Below are 13,140 nucleotides of genomic sequence, written 5' to 3' on the forward strand. Positions count from 1 at the left end.
TGATTGGGAAAGTCTATCCATTGCAGTGTGTAATGCAGTGTAGCCTAGTTTTATATACAGTACACCATCCCAGCAACTCAAAAATTAGGGAAGGAAGTACAGTACCAATCAAAAGTTTAGACACCTACTCATTCCAGGATTTTTCTATATTTGTTACTATTTTCTACATTTACTTCTCTGAAATAACACATATAGAATCATTTAGTATCCCAAAAATTGTTAAACAAATCAAAAATACATTTTATATTAGAGATTCTTTAAAATACCCACTGTTTGCGTTGATGATAGCTTTGCACACTCTTGGCATTCTCTCAACCAGCTTCATGAGGTAGTCACCTGAAATGCATTTCAATTAACAGGTGTGCCTTTGTTAAAAGTTATTTTGTGGAATTTCTTTCCTTCTTAATGTGTTTGAGCCAATCAGTTGTGTTATGACAAGGTAGGGGTGGTATGCAGAAGATAGCCCTATTTGGTAAAAGACAAGGTCCATGTTATAAGGCAAGAACAGCTCAAATAAGCAAAGAGAAATGACAGTCCATCATCACTTTAAGACATGAAGGTCAGTAAATCTGGAAAAATGTAAGAACTTTTAAAGTTTCTTCAAGTGCAGTCAAAAAACCATCAAGTGCTATGATGAAACTGGCTCTCATGATGACCGACATAGGAAATTAAGACCCAGAGTTACCTCTGCTACAAAGGATAAATTCATTACCTGTTACCTGCCTCAGCAGCCCAAATAAAAGCTTCACAGAGTTCATGTAACAGACACATCTCAACATTAACTGTTCAGAGGAGACTGTGTGAATCTGGCCTTCATGGTCAAATTGCAGCAAAGAAACCACTACTAAAGGACACCGATAAGAAGAATAGACTTGCCTGGTCCAAGGAACATGAGCAATGGTCATTAGACCGGTGGAAATCTGTCATTTGGTCTGATGAGTCCACATTTGAGATTTTTGGTTCCAACCGCCGTGTCTTTGTGAGATGCAGAGTAGGTGAACGGATGATCGCAGCATGTATGGTTCCCACGGTGAAGCATGGAGAACGAGGTGTGATGGTGTGGGGGTGCTTTGCTGGTGACACGGTCAGTGATTTATTTAGAATTCAAGGCACAATTAACCAGCATGGCTACCACAGCATTATGCAGTGATACACCCTCCCATCTGGTTTGCGCTTAGTGGGACTATCATTTTCAACAAGACAATAACCCAACACACCTCCAGGTTGTGTAAAGGCTATTTGACCAGTGATGGAGTGCTGCATCAGATGACCTGACCTCCACAATCCCCCGACCTCAACCCAAATGAGGTGGTTTGGGATGAGTTGGACCACAGAGAGTAGAAAAAACAGCCAACAAGTTCTCAGCATATGTGGGAACTCCTTCAAGACTTTTGGAAAAGCATTCCAGGTGAAGCTGGTTGAGAAAATGACAAGAGTTTGCAAAGCTGTCAACAAGTCAAAGGGTGGCTACTTTGAAGAATCTACAATATTAAATATATTTTGATTTGTTTAAAAGTTATTTTATAGTTTTGATATCTTCACTATTATTGACAATATAGAAAATATTTTAAAAATTAAGAAAAACCCTTAAATTGAGTAGGCGTGTCCAAACATTTGACTGGTACTGTACATTTTCTTCAAAATATAACTTTGTGCTGTGCTTCTCCGAGCATGCTCTTCAAATAGCTTAGGCCTATAGCCTATAGTATAGGTTATGGATGTTTTATATTGAGACCACACTAGGCACAATTGATTTTGGGTGCCCGGCAGAGAATCAGGGATGAGGGGCATCATCGGGCAAGAGATACTGTAATAAGCAAATCATTCTCAAACTGACTAACTACAGAGAATCTTTGATTAAAACTAATAGTCTTCAGTTAATGATAGTAAAGACACGACAACATTTAATTGCTAACAAATTACATGACCCTCCCTTGGACCCGCCCCAAAATTATACTAAACCCTCACCTAACTGAAATTAAAAAAGCATGACCCTCCCCCATTTTCCTCCAGGTAACAATTGTGTACATTTTGATCGCTCCCAAATAAATTGTCCATTGAGTGTCGATGGCAATACTTTATTCGAACATTTCCTTGTATGGCTTTCTGGGCGCTAGCTATACCAATCATTAACTGACACCAGCTGCCATGAAAGTTTATATTATATTATGTCTATAACAGTATTATGTTCTACTCATAATGTAGCCACTAGATTTCAAAGTACTGTCAACTCCACCAACCCCTCCCTGTCTCCTGTCAGAGAGAGATGGATCATGTGTACCCTACAGGTTGATCATGTGTATCAGTTGAACAGACAGATTTTGATGGAGATTATTCAATTATGTCAATTAGATTGATGCACGTATTAGTCAATCGATTCCAGTGTGACTGACAAAACCTTGGAGGAAACCTCTGGCCATGTCCTGCTTTAAACTCTTATCCAGACCTTACTCTACCCTATACCCACCCCTCTCTGTCCCTGCCACCCAGCTGCCATCGTAGATTACAGTGCCATGAAAACCAGTGGTCCCCTCCACCGCTGGTATCAAGCAGTACTGACATACAGACTGTAATTATCCCCCTAGCTAGGTGTGAGTATGTGTGTGCGTCTGTTTGTTTGCATGTCTGTGTGTGTTGCATCTGAGGTGGATTCTAATCAGCAGGGGTGTGTATTACAATGATGAGCACTCCAGAAGCCAACAACGTCATCAAAAGAACATTAAAGATACACGATGATAAAACAAGATATGTTGATTAAATAATGATCATACCGGATAAGGTTGTATTTTTTCACTCTAGTCTACAGTGATGAACGTGATGTCGCAATTATTCCAGCGCAGCCTGTGGCATTTCCATTAGAACACAAGTAAGTTCGCCTTCAGAGTTTCAATATTTCATGAGGATGTGGTCGAGTCACAAAAATGAATGCCTGCTTGTCTTTTGATGGTTTATTTACCTACACTATAAGGACAAATTATCTTGACATGTGGAGCTGAAGGTTGATTTAATAGAGGGAGGAGGGGATGAGTGAACACTGAGGTGTGTCTGCATCTGTCTGTGTGTGTGTGTGTGTGTGTGTGTGTGTGTGTGTGTGTGTGTGTGTGTGTGTGTGTGTGTGTGTGTGTGTGTGTGTGTGTGTGTGTGTGTGTGTGTGTGTGTGTGTGCCTGTGTTCTTGAGTATGCGTGTGTGTGTCGGGAGCGATGGCATATGAATAAAGAATGTAACGTTAGGCTGATTAACAGCTTGGCATGCTCTGTTTGTTATTAATGGACAGCTAGCGAGACAAATGGACATTCAGTGGGGGAAATATATGCCTAGATTTTCCAGATCTAGCCCAACTTCTCATGCACTTCCTATGATTGAAAACCTCTCCGCTGTATCGGTCACACAGATGTTAACATATTGAAACCAGGAAATGCATATACCAATGCACAGTATGTGCAAGCCTACTGTAAATCAGCTGATGTGAATGCTCATTTTAGACAAATATCATCGTCGGATGTGGCAGGGCTTGAAAACTATTACGGACACCAAAGGGAAACCGAGTAACGAGCTGCTCAGTGAAGCAAGCCAACCAGATGAGCTAAATGTCTTTCATGCTCGCTTCGAGGCAAGCAACACTGAAGCATGCATGAGAGCACCAGCTGTTCCGGACGACTGTGTGATCACACTCTCCATAGCCGATGTGAGCAAGACCTTTAAAACTTCTTACGGGCAGGAGGGACGGTAGTTCCCACCTGGCAAACATCCGGTGAAATTGCAGAGCGCAAAATTCAAAAATACTAAATTCAAATACTTAACATTCTTGAAAATATGTGTGTGAAACATCAAATTAAAGCTTAACTTCTTTTTAACTTGTTATGGCTGCAATACCGGTAATGGGATCGATATGACAACTACCAGTGAAAATAGACGGCGCCAAATTCAAACCACCAAAATCTCATAATTATAATTCCTAAAACATACATGTGTTTTATATCATTTTTAAAGTTATTCTTGTTGTTAATCCCACCAAAGTGTCCGATTTCAAATAGGCTTTTCAGCGAAAACACTACAAACGAATATGTTAGGTCTCCACCAAACCACAATAGGCACAGCCATTTTCCGAAATATAGCATTCACAAAAAACAGAAATAAAGATAAAATGAATCACTAACCTTGAATTATCTTCATCAGATGACACTCATAGAACTTCATGTTACAAAATACTTGCATGTTTTGTTTGATAAAGTTCATATTTATATGAAAAAATCTGAGTTTACGTTGGCTATTTAGATTCACTAGTTCCAAAAACATCAAGTGATTTTGCATAGCCACATCGTTTCAACAGAAAAACACATCATAAATGTAGATGATAATACAAGTTATACACATGGAATTATAGATATACCTCTCCTTAAGTTGTGACTAGGGGGCAGTATTTTCATTTTTGGAAAAAAAAACATTCTCGTATTGAACGGGATATTTTGCCAGGACAAGATGCTAGAATATGCATATAATTGACAGCTTAGGATAGAAAACAAAACTGTAAAAATATTGTATGTGAGTATAACAGAACTGATGTTGCAGGCGAAAGGCTGAGAAAAATCCAATCCGGATGTGCCTCCTATTTTCAAAGCGCTGCGTTCCAATGAGTCCCTATTGAGCAGTGAATGGGCTATCAACCAGATTACTCTTTCTTCGTATTCCCGATGGTGTCTACAGCATTGTGACGTAGTTTTACGCATTTTTGTTGAGGAATACCTGTAAGCGGCTACATTGCACAAGTGGTCACCTGATGCTCCCAGAGAGATTCTGGCGTAAAATACAAAGGTAGCCATTACTCCAATCGGTCCTACTGAAAAACAAATTGTCCCGATGGATATATTATCGAATAGATATTTGAAAAACACCTTGAGGATTTCTGTTTTTGTATCATCATCTTTAAAATGAACAAGATAAAACAAACATTCAGATAGGATGATGGGGACAATTTCAGTGAAAAACATAAGAGGGCAACAGTACTTGTGCAAAGTTTCAGAATGATAACTTCCAAAATGAGTGTGCTACATGACATTTATCATGAAGTCACCCAGGTGTCCCACACAAATGTACCCAGGTGTCCCACACAAATGTACCCAAGTGGCCAAATTGGTGAAGGTATACATTTTGAAACAAATTACTATATACAATATACCAAAATGGTATTCTGACACACCCCCCCAAAAAATGGAGAAAAAATATGGGGAAAAAAACATGAAGAAAAAATATATACATTTACAAAATAACATGGGTAACTATTTACACACTTTCAATATTTGGAAGACCCTTAGTCCTCTATCAAATCAAGTTTATTTATATAGCCCTTCGTACATCAGCTAATATCTCAAAGTGCTGCACAGAAACCCAGCCTAAAACCCCAAACAGCAAGCAATGCAGGTGTAGAAGCACAGTGGCTATGAAAAACTCCATAGAAAGGCCAAAACCTAGGAAGAAACCCAGAGAGGAACCAGGCTATGAGGGGTGGCCAGTCCTCTTCTGGCTGTGCCGGGTGGAGATTATAACAGAACATGGCCGAGATTTTCAAACGTTCATAGATCACCAGCAGGGTCAAATAACAATAGTCACAGTAGTTGTAGAGGATGCAACAGGACAGCACCTCAAGAGTAAATATGAACAGTTTAGGGTTCCATAGCCACAGGCAGAACAGTTGAAACTGGAAAAGCAGCAAGGACAGGTGGATTGGGGACAGCAAGGAGTCATCATGCCAGGACGTCCTGATGCATGGTCCTAGGGCTCAGGTCCTCTGAGAGAGAGAAAGAGAGAATTAGAGAGAGCATACTTAAATTCACACATAACATCAGATAAGACAGAAGAAGTACTCCAGATATAACAAACTGACCCTAGCCCCCCGACACATAAACTACTGCAGCATAAATACTGGAGGCTAAGACAGGAGGGGTAAGGAGACCCTGTGGCCCCATCCGATGAGACCCCCGGACAGGGCCAAACAGGCAGGATATAACCCCACCCACTTTGCCAAAGCTCTACACAATATTGTGCTGCTGATGCTAGGTGCCATAGCAGTCTCTTTCTGCTGTAAAACAGAGGGTCACCAAGCATTTGGTGCAGGTGATGGGGGACTTAATTTTGCAAAGAACACAGCAACGCCTCCATGCTGTGCCCTTTTGGACCTGAGGCACATCCATGCCTGCAGAAATACATTTGGGCAGATGAACACCACTTGTGGCAGGAGCTGGATGAACCAGCTTCAGTGGGGGATGGACACCTTGGCCATGGAGGCTGCCATTCGGAGTCAGTGTTACTGTGAAGGAAAATGTTCAGTTAGAATAGTTTCACATATGAGCCCTGTATCAACAGGTATAATATATATATATATTATATATGAGTACAGGGAACATAAGGTTGAATATATTATGACAGACCAGCTAAATCTACTGTCTTCATTATATTACAACAGACCAGCTGCATCTACTGTCTCCATTTCACTTAGGCCATTGTTGTGGGCCTGACCTACCCTCCCCTCAACAGCCTCAAATAGGCTATTTAATGTGGGTTGGGGTGGGGCGGCAGACACACGCATCTCACATTTCATGACATTACATGTTTATATATTGCTTCTAAAATAAAATTTAAAAATCACAAATAATATTTTATATTATTGATTTCAAACAAGGGCATTAGCATGAGAAGAACTTACCAGTCCAAAACGACGTCCCTCTCCCGTTCAAAATATATTCTTCCACTTGGGAATCGCTAAATGAATCGTCCTACAACAATCTCTGTCTCACTTCCCAATCAATTTATTCTAAAATGTTGTGTACATCTGTATATCTAGACTTAAATTTAGCTTTCCCTGACTTAGTAGCCATAATGATTGATATATAAACAGCTGAATATGCTAAACAATGCTGTGCGTAATGGTATGAAACTTCAATAGCGAATTACTCTCTTTACGCCGGAGCTTACTACATGGGTTGGTCTTGCAACACATAAACATGACCTATTGCCGTTTACCTCAGCTCATTGGCTATCTACCCAGCTAGATTTCAAGACGATCAGTGGTCATTGGGCTAAAATACAGTCAATCAACGAAACAGCGTGCAAATCATTGGTGCACAATAATGTCATTACTTGTTGTCTTCAAATCAGTTTCTTTCAGTCAATACGTCCCGCGAAATGACCCATCAGGTTTGAATGTTATACAAACAAACCAGTTGATTGCAGTGAAACCAAACATGACTGGAAAAGTCACGTTCTGTGTGGGTTATTTACCTGGAATGTGTCGTCAAAAATGGAATGAGACGGAATTCACGACACAAGCGGTTCACAAAATGTTTCGTGTTAGGCTATAAAAATGGATTTTATCAAACAAAAGATCATTCATTGTGTAACAATGAGCATTGGGATTGCAAACAGACGAAGATAAACAATAAACACGTCAAAGGTAAACAATTTATTTTAATGTAGTTTGTGATTATGTTACGCCTGTTCTGGTTGAAATGGTTGTTTTTTATGGGGCTCTATACTCAGATAATCGCATTGTATTCTTTCACAGTAAATCCTTTTTTAAATCTGAAAACGCAGTTGGATTAGCAAGATTCTAAGCTTTCGATACATGTGAGACACTTGTATTTTCATGAATGTTTAACATGACTATTTATGTAGCGATCACTGTATGTTGTGGAATTTCAGCCCGCTACCGGGTTCCGTGCTCAGAGGTTAAAACTTCTTAAGGATGACGCAGAATGCTGTTCCCATGCAGGAACAACACTCAGCAGATTTCAGAGCGCCACCTATAGTTTTTGATAAAACTCATAATTTCATTAAACATTCATTAAAATACACATTCAAGGTAGTGAATTAAAGCTACACTCGTTGTGAATCTATCCACCAAGTCAGATTTGTAAAATGCTTTTCGGCGAAAGCATGAGAAGCTATTATCTGATAGCATGTACCCCCAAAATACTGCAACGTCACCTAACACGACAGATTTTGCGGTAGCCGGCGCTACCCAAAACGCAGAAATAAAATCTAAAACATTCATTACCTTTGACGAGCTTCTTTCTTGGCACTCCTAGATGTCCCATAAACATTTATTTGGGTCTTTTTTTCGATTAAATCGGTCCATATATAGCCTAGATATCGATCTATGAAGACTGTGTAATCAAGGAAAAAACTGAGTTTGATAACGCAACGTCATTTTTAAAAATTTAAAAAGTCGAAGATAAGCTTTCACAAAACACTTCGAAATACTTTTGTAATGCAACTTTAGGTATTAGTACACGTTAATAAGCGCTAAAATTCATCAGGAGGGGATGTAAATTCTATAGGTGTCCGTCTGGAAAAAATGTCCGGAGAAATCTCAACCAAAACATCCTGTTGGAGACCGGAGGGAATCGGTTCCCTTGGGTCGGTTTGACCAAGAATCAAAGCCTAAGCAAATGAGAAGACTCTAGACATCGTGTGGAAGCTGTAGGTACTGCAACCTCGGCCTCATTTAATCCGGTTCACCTTTAACAATTCCTGGAAGTGGCGCATGGATATTTATTTCCATTTTCAGTGATCAGATTTTCCTGCACTTTTCGATGAAACGCACGTTCTGTTATAGTCACAGCCGTGATTTAACCAGTTTTAGAAACGTCTGAGTGTTTTCTATCCACACATACTAATCATATGCATATACTATATTCCTGGCATGAGTAGCAGGGCGCTGAAATGTTGCGCGATTTTTAACAAAAAGCTGCGAAAATTCGCAGCCTCCCTAACAGGTTTTAAAGACAGTTTGCTCTTTTCTGTGAAGGGAGTAGTACACAGAGTTGTACCAGATCTCCCGTGTCTTAGCAATTTCTCTCATGGAATAGCCTTAATTTCTCAGAACTAGAATAGACTGATGAGTTTCAGAAGATCTTTGTTTCTAGCCATTTTGAGCCTGTAATCAAACCCACAAATGCTGATGCTCCAGATACTCAACTAGTCTAAAGAAGTACAGTTTTATTGATTCTTTAATCAGCACAAAAGCTGTGCTAACATAATTGCAAATGGGTTTTCTAAATGATCAATTAGACTTTTAAAATAATACACTTGGATTAGCTAACACAACGTGCCATTGGAACAAAGGAGTGATGGTTGCTGATAATGCGCCTATGTAGATATTCCATTTTTTTTTTTAAATCTGCCGTTTCCAACTACAATAGTTATTTACAACATTAACAATGTCTACACTGTATTTCTGATCACTTTTATGTTATTTTAATGGACAAAAATGTTTGCTTTTCCTTCAAAAACAAGGACATTTCTAAGTGACTCCAAACTTTTGAACGGTAGTGTATATATATTTTGGACACACATTTGACCCCTTATTTTTCTTTGCACAAAACTACCTACATACAGTACTTCCATTAATTTGTGTAGGTTACCTTCAGACAAGTCCCATAGAGTGGTTATATTAGTTTATAGGCCAAAACGTTCGACGCTACAGCAGTTTTTGTGAGAAAAACTATTTTAGGGATGTCACATGGTCTGACAAATTCCACTGTAGCTCGGCCACAGATGCAGAAGGCCAACAAAGGTGGATGCGGCAGATTGACATGCAGCCCAAAAAGCAAAAAGCAAAAAAATGATATCTGTAGCTTAAACTGACGGATTGCGATGTGGATTTTTTTCATTATGTTACTTAGATTGACGCACGGGTGGGTATATAGACTCTTAAGGAGTCGTTTCTGGATTCCATGATTCCGTCCATGTTTTCTTCACGCAGATCTTATACTCAGCTGCACATGGTTGGTTGGTCATATGTTGCTCTGCTTTACATATCCACTGGTTTTATTCAACCATTTAAATACAATACTTTAATACACCTGGGTAATTTTCTGGTTCCTGAGGCAAGAAAGAGAGGAGAGATGGTAATTAGTGCAGAGGTCCATATGATTCCAGAGAGAGCTTGTAGCAGTTTGCGTTGTAATCACCCAGGACCCGGGCTACACGCTCTCAGGGAAAGGCCTTAATATCAAGCACAAAAATTAATGATTTACTTGCAAGGGAAGTAAACCATTTAGTGCCGCCTTCTATTGACTGGAGCAAAATTGCTTATTGTGCAGGAAGAAATGTAACTTGAGTCAAGTCCATTAAAAGACTGCGCAGAAGGGAGAGGTTTTTTTGCCCTCTCTCTCTATTGTTGCTTTTATTACTCCTCCTCACAGATGTCCTCTGTGGCTGTTATTACAAATAATAATTCATTTGCTGTAGGAGAGGAGAGGCAATGGAGCAGACTGGGCATTATCAAAAGAAACCGCCTAGATTGCACAATTTACATTCTCACACATGCATGTACGCAAGCACCCACATACAGACACACGTACCTAGGCAGAAACAGACCTTTAGGTTGAAGGGTCTTTTTTTTCACCTTCATTTAACCAGTTAGGCTAGTTGAGAACAAGTTCAAGTAACAAGTTCAAGAACAAGTAACTGGCCAAGATAAAGCATAGCAATTTGACACATACAACAACACAGAGTTCGACATGGAAAAAAAAACATAGTCAATAATACAGTAGAACAAAAGAAAACAAAAAGTCAATATACAGTGAGTGCAAATGAGGTAAGATAAGGGAGTTTTAAGGCAATAAATAAGCCATGGTGGTGAAGTAATTACAATATAGCAATTAAACACTGGAATGGTAGATGTGCAGAAGGTTAACGTGTAAGTAGAGATACTGGGGTGCAAAGGAGCAGGTGGCGAAGTAATTACAATATAGAAAATAAAACTGGAATGGTAGATGTGCAGAAAATGAATGTGCAACTAGAGATACTGGGGTGAAAAGGAGCAAGATAAATAAATAAATACTGTGTGGGGATGAGGTAGGTAGATAGATGGGCTATGTACAGGTCCAGTGATATGTGAGCTGCTCTGACATCTGGTGCTTAAAGCTGGTGAGGGAGATATGAGTCTCCAGCTTCAGAGATTCTTGCAGTTCATTTCAGTCATTGGCAGCAGAGAACTGGAAGGAAAGATGACCAAATGAGGAATTGGCTTTGGGGGTGTCCAGTGAGATATACCTGCTGGAGCGGGTGCTACGAGTGGGTGCTGCTATGGTGACCAGTGAGCTGAGATAAGGTGGGGCTTTACCTAGCAGAGACTTGTAGATAACCTGTAGCCAGTGGGTTTGGCGACGAGTATGAAGCTAGGGCCAACCAACGGGAGCGTACAGGTCGCAATAGTGGGTAGTGTATGGGGCTTTGCTGACAAAACAGATGGCACTGTGATAGACTGCATCCAGTTTGTTGAGTAGTGTTGGAGCCTATTTTATAGATGACGTCACCGAAGTTGAGGATCGGTAGGATAGTCAGTTTTACGAGGGTATGTTTGGCAGCATGAGTGAAGGATGCTTTGTTGCGATATAGGAAGCCAATTCTAGATTTATTTTTGGATTGGAGATGCTTAACTTCTTGGTGACAGGGGGGCAGTATTGAGTAGCTTGGATGAATATGGTCCCCAGAGTAAACTGCCTGCTACTCTGTCCCAGATGCTAATATATGCAGTTTAAAACTGTTTGAATGATGTCTGTGAGTATAACAGAACTCATATGGCAGGCGAAAACCTGAGACAAATCCAACCAGGATGTGGGAAATCTGAGGTTTGTAGTTTAATTTAAGTGATTGCCTATCCAATATTCTGTGTCTATGGGGCCAGATTGCACTTCCCAAGGCTTCCAGCAGATGTCAACAGTCTTTAGAAAGTTGTTTGAGGCTTCTATTGTGGAATGGTGTCAAATAAGAGCTGTTTCAACAAGTGGACTAGGCTGTGGCCAATCAGTTGTTTACTGCGCGGTCACGCTGTTCCTTCTTTTTCCTCTGTAATGAATACACTATTGTCTGGTTGGAATATTATTGAAGATTTATTATAAAATACCCTAAGGATTGATTGTAAACATCGTTTGACATCTTTCTACAAACTGTAATGGAACTGTTTTGACTGTTCGTCTGGATTTTGCGCGAACAAAACGTGTGTATTTGGACATAAATATGGACGTAATCGAACAAAACAAACATTTCTTGTGGGAGTCCTGGGAGTGCATTCCGATGAAGATCAGCAAAGGTAAGTGAAGATTTATAATGCTATTTATGACTTTTGTTGACTCCACAACTTGGCGGTTAACTGTATGGCTTATTTTTGTGGCTGAACACTGTTCTAACATTATTGAATATTGTGCTTTTGCCGTAAAGCATTTTGAAATCTGACACAGCAGTTGCAATAAGAACAAGTTTCTCTTTAATTCTATGTAAAACATGTATCTTTCCTCAAAGTTTATGATGAGTATTTCTGTCATTTGATGTGGCTCTGTAATTTCTCCAGATTTTTTGGAGGCATTTCAGAACATGGAGCCAATGTAAACTGAGGTTTGTGGATATAAATATGAACTTGATCGAACAAAACATACATGTATTGTGTAACATTGAGTCCTGGGAGTGTCATCTGATGAAGATCGTCAAAGGTTAGTTAATCATTTTATCTATATTTCTGCTTTTTGTGGCTCCTCTCTGGTTGGAAAATGGCTGAATGCTTTCTGTGACTAGTTGCTGACCTAACATAATGATATGTTCTGCTTTCGCCGAAAAGCCTTTTTGAAATCGGACACTATGGTTGGATTAATGCGAAATGTATCTTTAAAATGGTGTGATTTTAATTATGAGATTTCTGTGGTTTTGAATTTGGCACCCTGCATTTTCACTGGCTGTCGGCAAGGTGGGACGCTAGCGTCCCGAACGATCCCAGAGAGGCTAATGTGAGTTTGGAAGGAGAGTTTACAGTCTAACCAGACACCTAGGTATTTGTAGTTGTCCACGTATTCTAAGTCAGAGCCATCCAGAGTAGTGATGTTGGACGGGTGAGTAGGTGCGGGAAGTGATCGGTTGAATAGCATGCATTTAGTTTTCCCTGCGTTTAAGAGCAGTTGGAGGCCACGGAAGGAGAGTTGTATGGCATTGAAGCTTGTCTGGAGGCTAGTTAAATGGGCATACTTTTTCTATGGGGTAGGAATAAAATAGAGCACTGTAAGACATAGGAGACATGTCTACTGGTAGGAACAGCCAGGGCTTGATTTCAGACTTGGGAAATAATCAAGCATGGTTAAGATACTTCT

This window comes from Oncorhynchus tshawytscha, linkage group LG01 (genome assembly GCF_018296145.1).
Source record: "Oncorhynchus tshawytscha isolate Ot180627B linkage group LG01, Otsh_v2.0, whole genome shotgun sequence".
NCBI lineage: Eukaryota > Metazoa > Chordata > Actinopteri > Salmoniformes > Salmonidae > Oncorhynchus > Oncorhynchus tshawytscha.